This window comes from Canis lupus, chromosome 10 (assembly GCF_048164855.1).
Source record: "Canis lupus baileyi chromosome 10, mCanLup2.hap1, whole genome shotgun sequence".
Lineage (NCBI taxonomy): Eukaryota > Metazoa > Chordata > Mammalia > Carnivora > Canidae > Canis > Canis lupus.
In genome coordinates, this window is record NC_132847.1 from 50687290 (window position 1) to 50702271 (window position 14982).

Consider the following 14982-nt stretch of genomic DNA (forward strand, 5'->3'; position numbering starts at 1 on the left):
GCACACTGATGGGTGATCTAGCTTCAGTCTACATATTTTGATGGGGGAACTCCTCCTACCTGTATCTTTAAGAATATTATCTTTTTTTTAAAAAAAAAAAAAAGAATATTATCTATGTAGGCTTTTATCTAGAAATGAAAGTTTCACACTCCTAATTAGGGATTTTAAGCCTGGCAGTGCTAGGTAACTGTGCAAATAGACTGATGAATCTCACAGTTCAGCATATTGAATTTCACTTAATACCCCTTTTATCATCTGTGGCTAATATCTCAGAGTCCAGATTCCTTCCAGTTTGACTACTGATAGAGTGAACTTTCTTTCTGCTCGCAGTGAGCAAGAGTAGTTACCAGCTCTGCCATATATGGAAAGGAATCGGGTAACAAAAAGCATTTTATACAATTTTTTAAAAATCTTCTCTGCCTGAATTTCCATTTATGGAGATCCCTGTTGCCTCTTATATCTGAGCTTTCCATGGTTGGGTATGTGAATCATCTGTTTCCTGCACTCCCCTGACCATTTGTTTAGATTTCAAAGTTCCCTGCTCTTTTAAATCACCGAACATTCATCTTTCTGTTTTCCCTCTTCCACAAATATAATGCAGTCACACCATCTCTCATTCTCTTGCTCCCTGTGCATCTTGTCTTTACTGTAGCAATTGCAGTGAGTATTGGGAGAAAGTAAAGGTAAAAGCAGGAGTTCAATCCTTTGTGCTGAGGGGATGCTCTGCTATTTAATTCTATTTTTAATTTCAGACATAATTTAGCTGGTAAAGGAACAATTTTGTGTTTCTTAAAATCATGGTAAATGTGTGGGTGCCTATTTTCCTGGGTTAATTGTGAATAAAGCCACTATATACACTTGATTCCCATTTGAATAGTATATTTATAGTAGGGCCTTTTATTTATGTAACTTTCATATATGGCTATCTCTTGTTATTTTAATACTTTTTCTATTTCGTTGAAAAATTTGTTTTCAATTAGATTGTCCTATAAATGTTTTTAGTATTAGGGTTACACAAACAAAATATTTGTCCACCATTTCTTTTAATGACATCTTCTAGTGATCATATTAACAGACTTGGGAAAATTAGATACATCAATCAGAAGCAAAACATTATCCCATAACTATGAATTATTTAAGTTTCAGCCAACACAAAATCATACAAAACAAAATAAACTGCAATTGTGGAAATGACCGACAGGAAAAAAAAGAGCTGGTTCTATAGCCCTTCACTCTAGTCTGAGGGACATATAAGAATTGACCTTTAGTCAATTCCTCTTTTGCCAAATATAGATCAACTCAATCTACCCACAACATATCAATAAAAAATTCACATAACTCATTCTCAGACATACATATTATCCAAATTATTAAAACTGAGGACTGTGTTACATTGCTCCAGGATCTTTCCTCATTGCTTTTTTCTGAAATACCAATTTCAGGACATAAAAAGTAAAGTTTAGACTGATAGGAGTGAATTATAAAGAAGTTGCTTGGAAAGTGTAATGAAGAAGAGCTGGATCTAGCACCAGGGCGATGGTGTCTGGTATCCTCAAGCCAACCTCTACTGGATATATGAGTCAGCAATGGTTTGTTGAAGGAATGAAAGATATTGATCAGTGACATCATTAATTATACCGAGCAATAACATTATTTACTGGCAAGAAGAAACTCTGAAGTGTCATCCTTCTTCAAGTCTTGGTCTAGACTCTTCAATACAGAATAGCTTTCCCTGAATATGAGTATGTATGATGTCTTTTTCTCTATTGCTAGAGGAATTTCCAGACAAATGAGTTTAAAGCCAAAGTCAGGGCTAAGATTTTGGTTCTATTAAAATCAATTGTAGAAAAGATGGGGGAAAAGTGAAATATATATTTCTTCTGTTTGATGACTAGCTTTTGTTCAGTTCAAATTAGTTTCAGTTTTAGATAACTAACAAACAGAGCTACAGAGGCCTAATAAAGGCAGAATTTCTCTCTTATTTAAAAATTCCAGGTGTGAGTAGTTCAGGGTTGGTGTGAGCATCATGAAGGAGGCAGAGTTTGTCCTATCATTCTGCTGCCACGCCCAAGCTTGGCATCTGTGCTCAAGTGTGCTTCATGGTACAAGAGAGCTTCTGGGGCTCCATCCACCACATCTGAATCCAGACAGCAGGATAGAGGAGTAGAAGGATATAGAGTGCTTCTCCAAGCTAGGTCAACACTATTAGCCACCATCTATGATTTCTTTATGTCATATTGGTTCAGATTTGGTCTCAAAAGCATATCTAGTCACTAAGGATGGAAAGTGTCATCACTTAGCTGGAAATACTGAGCACCCAAGTAATATTCAGGATCTGCTCCTAAGGAAAGAGGAGGAAATAGATATGGCACAGCAATTAGCAAGCAGTCTAAGAAGATGCTTGCATCCTTTCCCCTGTAGTGTTTCCCTACTAATACATAAACCTTGTTAATTTGCCATGATTGTTAATTCATAAACCTCCCTATGTTTGTCCTCTTATTTTCTTCTCTGGATTCACCCTCTGGCCTTATTACCCCTATGTACCTTCCATTCCCTTACATAACCATAATATAAAATCACTATATATATATTTTTTTTTCAGTTTTGAGAGAGAGAGAGAGAGAGTGCTCAAGCACAGAAGGGGCAGAAAGAGGGAGAGAATCTGGAGCAGACTCCTTGCTGAGCATAGAACCCAACTTGAGGTTCAGCCTCATGACCCTGAGATCATGATCTGAGCTAAAATCAAGTTGGCCACCTAATGGACTGAACCATCCAGGTGCCCCACCAGTATATCTTTTACGTTTATTTTATTTACTCTAAGTAATTTTATGTTTACATTAGTTTTGAAAGTGGCAAGACCAATTATTTAAATTTTTTCTTCTAAGGTAATGGATAAACTGAATCATGATGCCTTTACCTCTTATAATTGTATAACCTGTTTTCCCTTTCAGCTGTGCTAGCTATGAAATAAAGAAAACTAACCTTTTCCTATAATATGGTAAGAACTTCCTGGTCTCTTCTCCTTCATCCTTTCATAATTAAACTTTTATTCTCTGTGTTCATGACTTTGAGTCTTCACTGTTCTTAAAAAGTGTTAATTCATGTTTGCAAATTCCAACACTTAATCATATGTTCAATAAAATGCAACTTTTCACACTTGAGTTTTAAATATATGATTATACTAAAAATAAATTGTAATATTATAAGGAGAGTGAAGTGATAATGTACTATTTGCAATTACAGAGGAAATTTCACATTTTGTATTTTAATCATGTAGTTAAAAGATTAGCAGCAGGGTAAAAAAAAAAAATCTAGAAAATTACATCCAATCATCAGTGACTAAAGCTATGGTTGTCAAACTATAGAATGAGTAACACTTATTTAAAACCCTTAATAAAAATCCTTGAGCTTTATAGGCCTAGAGACCTCTGATTCAGTTTATGTAATGTGGAATCCAAGAAACTATGTTTTAAACAGCACACCAAAGTTCACAGGCAGGATATCAAAAGGAAAAGTAGGGTGGGGGGTGACAGATCAAGGAGAACTCTCCTCAGAAATAGAAGTTAAGGGATCCCTGGGTGGCGCAGCGGTTTAGCGCCTGCCTTTGGCCCAGGGTGCGATCCTGGAGACCCAGGATAGAATCCCACGTCGGGCTCCCGGTGCATGGAGCCTTCTTCTCCCTCTGCCTATGTCTCTGCCTCTCTCTCTCTCTCTCTCTCTATGTGACTATCAAAAATAAATTAAAAAATTAAAAAAAAAGAAATAGAAGTTAAAACCAAATAAACAGCAGAAAAGGAAAAAGTCAGTATATCTGTTAGAGCTTTTTGTTGTTAAAAAGAAAATACTTAGAGTGATTTTAAAAAGTAAGAACTTTCCCATTTTAAGAGAAGATTAGAAGGAGAATATGATTATATTTTGTAGTTGGTGAAAAATTGAACACATTATATAAATGTTAGAGATTAATTTATATCCAATATAAAATTTGGCAGACAGTGATTATATTTTGTAACCAATCAAAAAAATAGAAGCAAATCATGAAGAATATTGCTATGAAACAAACAATATAGTGATTAGGTAAGTGATTTTTTTTTCCTCATCAGAAGACTATGCAATTCTTTTCTACTATGTAATTGTAATACTTAAGAGCTCTATATATGGAAATAATTCCATTACCTATTAATTACATTATAAAGACTTTTCCCCCCAATTCTCAGTTGTTTAAACCTTAAAATTAGGATGAAATTATTAACTAACTCATGAGATTGTAATGACAATTCAATTTGATAATACATGTGAGTATGTAATAGTGTCTACTGCATGCATGTCCAGTATTTTTTTTAAGTTTTTATTTATTTGAGAGAGAGAGAGGGAGCACATGACCTTGGGGGAGGGGCAAAAGGAGAGGGAGAAGCAGACACCCCAGTGAGCCGGGAGTCTGATGTGATGCAGGTGGGGCTTAATCCCAGGACCCAGGGATCATGACCTGAGTGAGCCTAAGGTAGATACTTAACTGACTGAGCCACTCAGGTGCCCCCAGTATTGTTATTTATAACATACTCTATCAGATCTTCCAAAGTTGTGACTGAAAAATTAATCACAATGATAAGAGTGGAATCAAACAATAAACCCTGATATTCTATAACTACTGGGGGGAAAACAAAACCCTGTTTTATAAAGGCTTTGCCTAATCATGGACTAAGAACGTTAGGATTGTAAGGATCCAAATGCCCCTCAAGATTTTGGCTGTCTGGGGGCACCTGGTGACTCAGTCAGTTGAGTGTTCAACTTTTGATTTCAGGTCAGGGCATGATCTTATGGGTTGTGGGATCCAGCACTCAGTGGGGAGTCTGCTTAAAGATTCTGTCCACCCCTCCCCCCCACTCACGGTCATATTCTCTCTCTCTCAAATATAAATAAATAAAATTTTTAAAAAAGATTTTGGCTGTCTGAAAAAATCCTTTAGATTAGAATGAATGTGGACATGGTGAATAATTACTGAAAATCCTCTATGGATTACCAAGCTTCTCCTCCCTACTACTAGTGCTATCGTTCATTCCTATATGTATTCTCCCCTGGAAAAGGAAGGACTAGACTACTTTCAAGGGAAATCCTCCACTTATGCATCTATTCATCTGATTCCCCTCTATTGTCATGGGTTTGACTGGACCTGAGCAATTAGCTGAGCAATGCTATCCCTAAAGTCTTTCATGCTTGACAATCTGGATTCATAAACTGGAGAGAATGCTTATTATCCTACTTCACAGCCAAACTATATTTATGAGTTGCCTGCATCTAGTTTACTTGCCTTTTTAAAGCGGGTACAAATTACCCAACTCAATTTTACTTGGTGTTTTACAATTGAATGCATCAATCAGTCACTAGAAGGAAACAGCAAATGCTAGTATAGCAGAGCCTTCAGGGTTCATTTAGTGTAGGATATAACTGAATGTCCTGTAAAAATTAAATGGCTGTAATTATCATCTCCCTGCTGGTAGCAACCAAATCTGTATTCCAATCCAAATATCTCTGCTGAGGTTCAGATCAAAGAATCAAGTTGCTTCCTGGACTATAAAACTATAATCTCACAAGGAACTCCTACTCCACAAATCGTTGAAGCCTCCTCAAAGCTGTTGCTTCCACACTGCTTTTCAGTATATCACTAGAATTTGTTACCGAGCCCTGCACTTTTCCTCTCTGTCTACTTCTTTATATTCACACTAGATGTCTTTAATTATAATCCTCATCCCCTCTTGTCCAGATTGCTAAAACTGCAACCCAAATTATTTCTTTTCGGTTTTGTCCCTATACCAATCTATCTTCCAAACTCCCACCAAAATGATGTTTTAAGTAATTCTAAAATGCTCCTCTTGTGTATTACATCTTCCAGCAACCATCCATGGCAGACAAGATGAAGGGCCATTTTCTTGGCATTAGGCATTCTAGTATGCCTTTATGATCTCATTCCAGCATAGGATCATCTCTTGTCATGACTGTCAAAGCCTACCGACCAATGATCACCACATATCTCTCACCAAACACATTTGAGGTTATTTTGCTTCTTGCAGGACAGGAGAACGCACATCAGAGGAACACTGAAGTGTCTCTATAAAAGGGAGTTAGGAGGAGCTTATTATAGTATTTGGACACCTGCCAGTGATGCTAAGTAGGATTTAGAGAAGTGAATGATTCATAGTGGGATCTGTCAGACCACACAGCGAAATCAATGACTGAGTATCTTCATATATTTTTTTTTATCTTGGAGGCAGGGAATTCAACATCAAGCTAGACTCATTACTGGTAAAGAAACAGGAGTCATGTGTGTTTTCATGAAGAAGAGGCTGCTTAGTTACATTTGTAGTTGCAAAAATATTCTTTTTTCTGTCTTACTCTATAGCAGTCACAGAGTGATCTTCTCTAAGGATTGATTCTATTCTTAAAAGCTGTTTAGTTTTAATGTGGAACAGTACTGCCAAGTTGTCAGCCCCAGCGAGCTGCTAGGGTCATCTTCCACTTTGTCACCACCACACAGAGTTTGACACCCTCCTTTACCCCACACTGCACAGGCCTCTGAAAGACAGGTGCCATTCCTAGTTAATGAGTCTTGACAGAAGAATTTCTGAAAGCTTGAAAAACTTCAATTGCCCTCTTTCCAGGACTTCCTCCTACTTCTCAGGATTCTTTTCTTGCTCTCATGTGCATGTGTGTATGGGTTAAAATACAGAAGGATGCATACATGAATTAACATTGTTTTTTTTTAAATAAACTATATAAAATTAACTAACATAAAGTGTCTATTCCCTAATCCGTTTGCAAGCCATCTTATTTTTCTTCCCAGTTTCAAAATGAAAATAAGAGTGTTCTATTCAAGGCTAACAGCTTGAAAAAATAATACACCAACAGCATAGAGGTTCTCATTTTACAAGGGATAGATATGCAACTAACGAATCTAAAAGTTATTTGTTTGGATTTCAGAGTGTTTTATAATACAGTTAACAATATCAACTTGTGTTTATTCATGTGTCTTTTTTGAAGAAGTATTTTAAAGATTATTTATTTATCTATTTATTTAATTTTTTTTTTGACACAGAGAGAGAGAGCACAAGCAAGGGGAGTGGGAGAGGGAAAAGCAGACACCCTGCTGAGCAGGGAGCTCAATGTGGGGGCCTGACCCTAGAACCCTGGGATTGTGACCCAGCCAAAGGCAGACACTTAACCTACTGAGCCACCCAGGCACCCCTCAAAGATATATTTCAAAGGGAAATGATTTTCCCAATTAAACTATTCCATGAATAAGATTAGAAAAACTAATTTTGACTTTGAAATCAAATTCTCTAAAGATATGTTAATATCATGTACTATATTGGACTATATTTTGGACTAGTATTTTGGAACTATACAAAATATCTCCATGAATTTTAAGAACTGGATCTAATAAATGCATTAGAACACACAATGTTTTATTTATTTATAAACACACACATATTATAAAATAACAATATACATAAAGTTCACCAGTGTACTACTAGCAGTAGCTTAAAATCCAAAATACTGATCTCAGGGTCCCGAGGTCAAGCCCCATGTTGGCTCTGTGCTGGGCATGGAGCCTAAGTTTTTCTCTCCCTCTCCCTCTGTTCCTCCCCCCCACTTGCACTCTCTTTCTCTTTCAGATAAATACATGAATCTTAAAAATTATCCAAAATATTTTGTAATACTTTAAACTTCTCCAAAGAATCCTGTTCTATAATCCATAAATCTTCATGATCACTTGTTAATTTAACCAGTATAGTGCTTTTTCAGTAAACTTTCAAGAGTTATGTAATAATAACAATAATTACCATAACAATGTTAGATCAGTATATATGGAATGAGCTACATTTTTCAGAGTCCATTAATAGAACCTTTGGGAAACCAAGAAGTTAAAAGTAAATTAACAACAAAAAATCCCAATATAATCAGGCCTTGAAATGTGCATATAGCTCACTTTCCTCAAACAAAACTCCAAACATAAAATGGATAGATTAAAATAACTAATATTAGTCTAAAATTTAATATGATAACTCGGTAATTCAAAGGTTAATATGATACATGATTAATACAATAACACAGTAAGTAGAACTACCAGGAGATAAGGCAGACGGAAGTCTGGCCTTCTCCTTCCCCCTGACTGAGCACATAGTGGAGACACTAAGTTGCTCCTGCACCACCTACTAAGCACGCCGGAGCCTGGAGTGGGGCTCTGTGGCTTCTCACCCCAACCCCACGTGCCTCTAGGCCCCCAAGGTCCGCATCAACCCTGTGCAGTTCGACCTCAAGTTCTGTCACGTGACACCCAAGGTGTTATCTAGAACGCTTCTGGAGGGGGCCAATAATCTTTCTTCTGGTTGAGGTGCCCAAAGGGTGGGTTGAGGGGTTTGAACATGATGAAGAATTTCTGAAGATCCACCACTGCTGCTGGAGGTGGATGTGTCAGAGGGCACCTTGCAATGCCCAGAGTCTGGACATCTGTTCCCCTACAGCAACAGGGTCCCCAACATGCTGCTGAGTGAGGAAGGCACCCAGACTTAAACAGGCCCTTTACCAGTTTTCATCCTGTGATCCTGTGGATCTTTGTTTGCTGGTGCTGCCCTGTATCCCCAACCCTTGACCCAGTAACACACCAAAGGCACAGTGTTCCTGAGTTCTAAAGGTTCAAACCCTCCTCCCCCAAAAAAAGAAAAGATAAAATCTTACTCTTTGGCATATGAATTAACTAGAACATAATAAACAAAAAGAACTTTAACTTTAAACAAAAACAATGTAGGAGCTACTTGTAAGCAGTTAATGAGGAAAAAAATCTCTATGAAGAAATAATGAGAAGGATATACAGTTAGAGATTAAAAAAACAACAACAAAAAAAAAAACATAGCCAGGTGACAGTTTGTTATCCAAAGCCAAATTTAAGTTTAAGTTTGAATTTACCTTAAGAGGAATCAATCCTAATATAAATTAAATGCTAATCAGAAGATGTAGAGATCATTTGAAATAGGATAAAACCTTCCTCAAGAGTAATTACTTGTAAAATTATAATTGGCTTAAGGGCAGCACCAATTACAAATGCATTCCAGCTCAACCATAACTAAATACCTTTAAGCAAACTATCTCTTAATACCATATTGGATTAACCTATATATGCAGAGAAAAAAGTACTGCAGTAATAAATACTGCTTTGCATAATCCCTTATCAAAAATGGATGAGCCATTGATAGAAAATGATAGAAAAAACTTTTTAACATATTAATTTAATATACTGTTAATCTGAAATATAAATGCAATAAGGAATAATTAAAAGAAGTTAAAGTAAATGAGCATTCAACCTTCATTTATTGGCTAAAAGAACCCATAAAACTGAAGTGTATTAATTGAATATGAAAACTAGTTATCTACAAAACTAAAGGAATCATTATCTGAATTATTTTGAGTAATCTCAGAGCATAGAAAAGCCAGTGAATGATCAAATATAATCACTCAAAATACATAACCATCATTAGTTGCACCAAAATTTTTATCAATAGAATGGATTTCTCAAGTGGAAACAATGAAATCCTATTTTAGAGGTCAAACTGATGTTAAAATTTATGATTTTATTGTTGTATTCAGACATCCTAGAGACGTAACCTCTACTAAAGAATTTTAACATCATTAAAATTCTGTGTGGCCTGAAATCAAATCAGAGCAGTTGCTTTTGGTTTCTCTTAATATAAAGATATCTCATAGTATGAAAGGACTTGAGAAATAAGGTCTATTTAACAAAAAGGATTAATATCAAATAGATACATATTTGAATATAAGAGATTATTAAAATCCTTCTATACTAATTGGGCTCATTGATTGATAGAATCCAGTAGTAGCATAAATTTAAAACTTTGTTTTAGAGGGCTCAATTTTTTTATTTCAACAATCATGTTACTAAATTACTTTGCAATTACTAATTACCCCTATTAGCCTTAGTCTTCTTAATGCTTAACCAAAAAATTTTGAATCACATTGAATTTCAAAAAGAATCAAAGATCGTAGGTCATATGGACTTCAGCCACTTGCAGATGTCATAAAATAATATATCAAATAACAACTTCGACTTCTAACTTTATCAATACTAATATAGGTTATCACATCTATTATCCTCCTGACCTTATTAAACAGTCTGAACATCCACATTAAGAGCATATCCACTAATAGCATTAAACCTTAAACTACCATTTGTCTGTATGAAGCTTAGCTGTGTAGATAGTTAAGCTCAGAGTGTGCCCTCTAACTGGAGCTGGGTGAGCACAGCAAAAATTCCACACAAGGTCACAATGACAATTATTCTGTTATAGGTAGTAATAACTACACACACACACACACACACACACACACGCTCTTTACATTAGCAAATACCTTCCCAAAATAACTGGCTTTGATCTACTTCTAACTTTTGGGAAAAGAGGCAGAAGGAGCCCAGACAAGGTTTTATTTAGCTGCTTCTTGGAATGTGTGATTCAGTATATAAGTTAAACCTCCCAGCTTGGTAAATTGAATTATCTTCTGCCCTTATATTTGCTAAATAAAGCTTATTCTTAGCCATTTTACAGAAACTTATCTACTTTTGACTATACTCAGCAAGTCACAAAGTGATCAATGTATTGACTACTTGGTTTTAAACTAGAATAGTAGACACAACTAATAAGAGAGACAGTTAATTCAGGCTGACCTTAATCAGTGAGGTTTTTATTAGAAGTTTAGATTTATAACTGATTATAATTGATTATCATTGCCCTTGTCTTAATGATAATTTTCTTTATAGCAATGCTAAACCCAGTATGTATATCATGTCTTAATATTTTTATATCTTTAGCTGCTGGGGTATCTATCACCTGAAGTCCCACAGTCTAAAGGAAATGTATTTTTAAAAATATTGCAAACTACTTATCAACATCATTCTAGATGTTTATATTAGAATTATTATGAAACACTATACACTAATTCTGACAGCATCTATGACTCATGACTACTTATAAAAATGGATTTCATAGAAAATGTGTAATTACTGGCAAAATATTCCTCAATCATGTTTTATATGCCAAATAAAGCTTTACTTCACATATGATCATTTCAGTTTTGAAACTGACCCTTATAATTGCTCTCAGTATCTTTATAAGTAATGTATTGATACTGATCCTATTCTTAGTATGACAAACTCTGAATCTCAGTTTTGCTTTAATCCCAGTGAAAAGCAATTAATCTATTAGTATCACGACATTTAACATTATTCACTTCAATAATTAGTAATGTCACACTCTGATTACTGCAACTACAGCCTATATCCAAAAGAATTAAGAGCGTGTGAATTTGGATTTGAAAATCCAGAACTGTCCACCTGTAGTTTACAACAAAATGCTTCCCATATCAATAAAAGAGTTACTGTTTGACCCCCTAATTTTATTGTTACTAACACTGCCTTGGATTTCCCAGTATATCAACCTATAAATAAAGTAAAAAAATGAAATAAATAAAATAAATAAAAATAAAATAAAAGCTAGTAGTCATAGATTTAGCCTACAAATGAATTATAAAAAAGACTTGTAAGAGTAAAATTAGTATAAGCACAAAACAAATAACTTTGACACTTTAGATTATGGGTTATACCATAATTACCTAATACCCCTATCAATACAAATCTCTCAGTCACATTCATAATATCCCTTATAAGTCTTTTAATTTATCTCATATAATAACTTCACTAAAATGTTCAGTGGGCATTATATCTTTTTTATTTATTTATATACTTTATTAAAACTAAATGCTTAGCACTTCTTCTAAGACTGATAGATATATGCATGTTTCTTTTTTAAATTTCAAAATTCTCATTCCATATAAATTTTTAAAATTGCTTTCCTACCTTAACTATGGTGCTCTAAAACAAAATCTGAAGTAACTGTCTCCTAAAACCTCATTATATAATAAATTTGTTACATAAATTAATAAGCTTTATGTTTTTATTGTACTATTTTTCAACTCACTACCTACATCCTTGCCAGTAGGTACAAGCTGATTATCATTAGTCATACTAGTTGCTAGCCAATTTCCCCTACCTAACCTGCCTGAAATCCCCAAATAATACTAGATTTAAATGTTTATTTTAGTTCAAATAATTTTAATCATTCACTTGACAAACTTATCTTGTTCTATATAATATTTGAAGCAATATTAGTTCCAATATTTATTATTGCCATTTGATAGAGAAATGAGACCCCAAAAATGAATACAGACAGGATTCTACTTTTCATTATAGAAATTAATAGGGTCCTTTCAACTTTCAGCAGAACCGATTTATATTCAACACCATAGATTAAAAACATTACTTATAATATAATGTTGTACTTAAAAATAATCCCCAATAGGTGATCTCATAAATAACTATGACTAGCATGCATGATGACATTTATATTAAAAAATAACCCTACAGGGATCCCTGGGTGGCGCAGCGGTTTGGCACCTGCCTTTGGCCCAGGGGGTGATCCTGGAGACCCGGGATCGAATCCCACATCAGGCTCCCGGTGCATAGAGCCTGCTTCTCCCTCTGCCTGTGTCTCTGTGCCTCTCTCTCTCTGTGACTGTCATAAATAAATAAAATTTAAAAAAAATAAAATAAAAAATATCCCTACAGAGATAGCAGTCTTTGACTCTCAAAAGTGTACATCAAAGCACAAATGGCACCAATTATGGAAAGAGATTATACAGACAGTGCCTTTATCACTTTTTTCATAACATTATTATGCCTTAATATCCCTTAGAGAGAGGCAGGGCAAGCTAGCGGAGGAGTAGGGTCCCCATGTCACCCGGGCCCACAACTTACATAGATAACTTTCAAACCATCCTGAACACCAGGGATCCCTGCTCCCTGAGTTGCTCAGCGGTTTAGCGCCTGCCTTTGGCCCTGGGTGCCATCCTGGAGTCCCAGGGTAGGGTCCCGTGTCTGGGCTGCCGCATGGATCCTGCTTCTCTCTCCTTCTCTCTCTCTTTTTTGACTTTCATATTTCTAAAATTACAGGTCCTGGATATATATTCCACTTCTAGATTCCCTTCAACATACTCAACTTAATTCTGAGAGATATGCAAGATTTGATTTTTGTATTTGTGTTTTTTGTTTTCTCTGCCTCATTTTGTTCTACAATGGTAGAAGTTAATACTTCCTAAAACATGACCAGTAGGCATCCAGAACCAAGTGGTCAGTGCTGGTTCATTCTGTGAGATTATAGTCTCTCTTCATTCCCATTCTGCCCCCTTTTTTAAATCTCATTTATGTTTTGGTGGTCAATGGTGAGGCCCTCAACAAGTATATCTGGTTTATATAAATTTGGGACTGAGCATCTTCTAACATACAGAACTTAATATACTAGAACCAAAAGGATCACCCTTGAGAACCCACAGGTAGACTACCTTCTCCCTTCACTACACCTTCGTCACCACCACTATCTCTAAGTCCCTTTTTCTCTTCTCCTTTTTTTCTTTTTTCTTTTCCTCTTTACGTTTGCATTTTTCTCTTTTTTTCTTTTTTCTTTTCCTTTTCCTTCTTCTTTGAGGTTCTTGGCTTTTTATTCTTTACTGCTTTGTTTTAAACTTTGTTTTTCACTTCAGTGGTCCTTTTGTTTCATTTTGTTCTGATCTTTGTTTTCAGTTTCTGGTCTCTGACCTTGTCAGAATCATCTAGGGAGAAATTTACTTAGATTGTGGTTGATATTCTTGACTCAGCCCACTCATACAGCCATTCTGCACTGAGCAAAATGACTAGAAGGAAGAACTCATTACAAAAGAAACAATCAGAAACAGTACTCTCTGCCACAGAGTTACAGAATTTAGATTACAATTCGATGTCAGAAAGCCAATTCAGAAGCACAATTATAAAGCTACTGGTGGCTCTGGAAAAAAGCATAAAAGATTCAGGAGACCTCATGACTGCAGAATGTAGATCTAATTGGGCCAAAAATAAAAATCAATTAAATGAGATGCAATCCAAACTGGAGGTCCTAATGATGAGGGTTAATGAGGGAGAAGAAAGAGTAGTGACATAGAAGACAAGCTGATGGCAAGGAAGGAAGCTGAGGAAAAAAAGAGAAAAACAATGAAAATACCATGAGGAAATCTTAAGGGAAATAAATGATAACCTCAGGAAGAAAAATCTAGGTATAATTGGGGTTCCAGAGGATGCTGAGAGGAACAGAGGCCCAGAAAGCATATATGAACAAATCATAGCTGAGAACTTTCCTAATTTGGGAAGGGAAACAGGCATTCAGGTCCAGGAGATAGAGAGGTTTCCCCCAAAAAAATCAATAAAAAACGTTCAACACTTCAACATTTAATAAACTTGCAAATTCCAAAGATAAAGAGAAAATCCTCAAGCAGCAAGAGACAAGAGATCCCTAACTTATATGGGGAGAAATATTAGATTAGCAGCAGACCTCTCCACAGAGACCTGGCAGGCCAGAAAGGGCTGGCAGGATATATAACAGGGTCCTAAATGAGAAGAACATGGAGCCAAGAATACCATACCCAACAAGGCTCTCATTCAGAATAGAAGGAGAGATAAAAAGCTTCCAAGATGGGCAGAAACTGAAAGAATATGTGGCCACCAAACCAGCTCTGCAAGAAATATTAAGGAGGACTCTGTAAAAGAAAGAGGAAGTCCAATGAAACAATCCACAAAAACAGGGACTGAATGGGTATTATATGACACTAAATTCATATCTTTCAATAGTAACTCTGAACATAAATGGGCTAAATGATCCCATCAAAAGACGCAGGGTTTTAGACTGGATAAAAAAGAGGACCCATCTATTTGCTGTCTATGAGAGACTCTTTTTAGACCTAAGGACACCTCCAGCCTGAAAATGAAAGGTTGGAGAATCATTTACCATTCAAATGGTCCTCAAAAGAAAGCTGGGGTAGCCATCCTCATATCAGATC

At 35.7% G+C, this 14982-nt stretch overlaps 1 pseudogene; it reads left to right on the forward strand.

Moving 5' to 3' along the window:
* Positions 1–1536: 1536 nt before the first annotated feature.
* On the forward strand, positions 1537–8565 carry LOC140641038 (multifunctional methyltransferase subunit TRM112-like protein pseudogene; annotated as a pseudogene).
* Positions 8566–14982: the final 6417 nt, after the last annotated feature.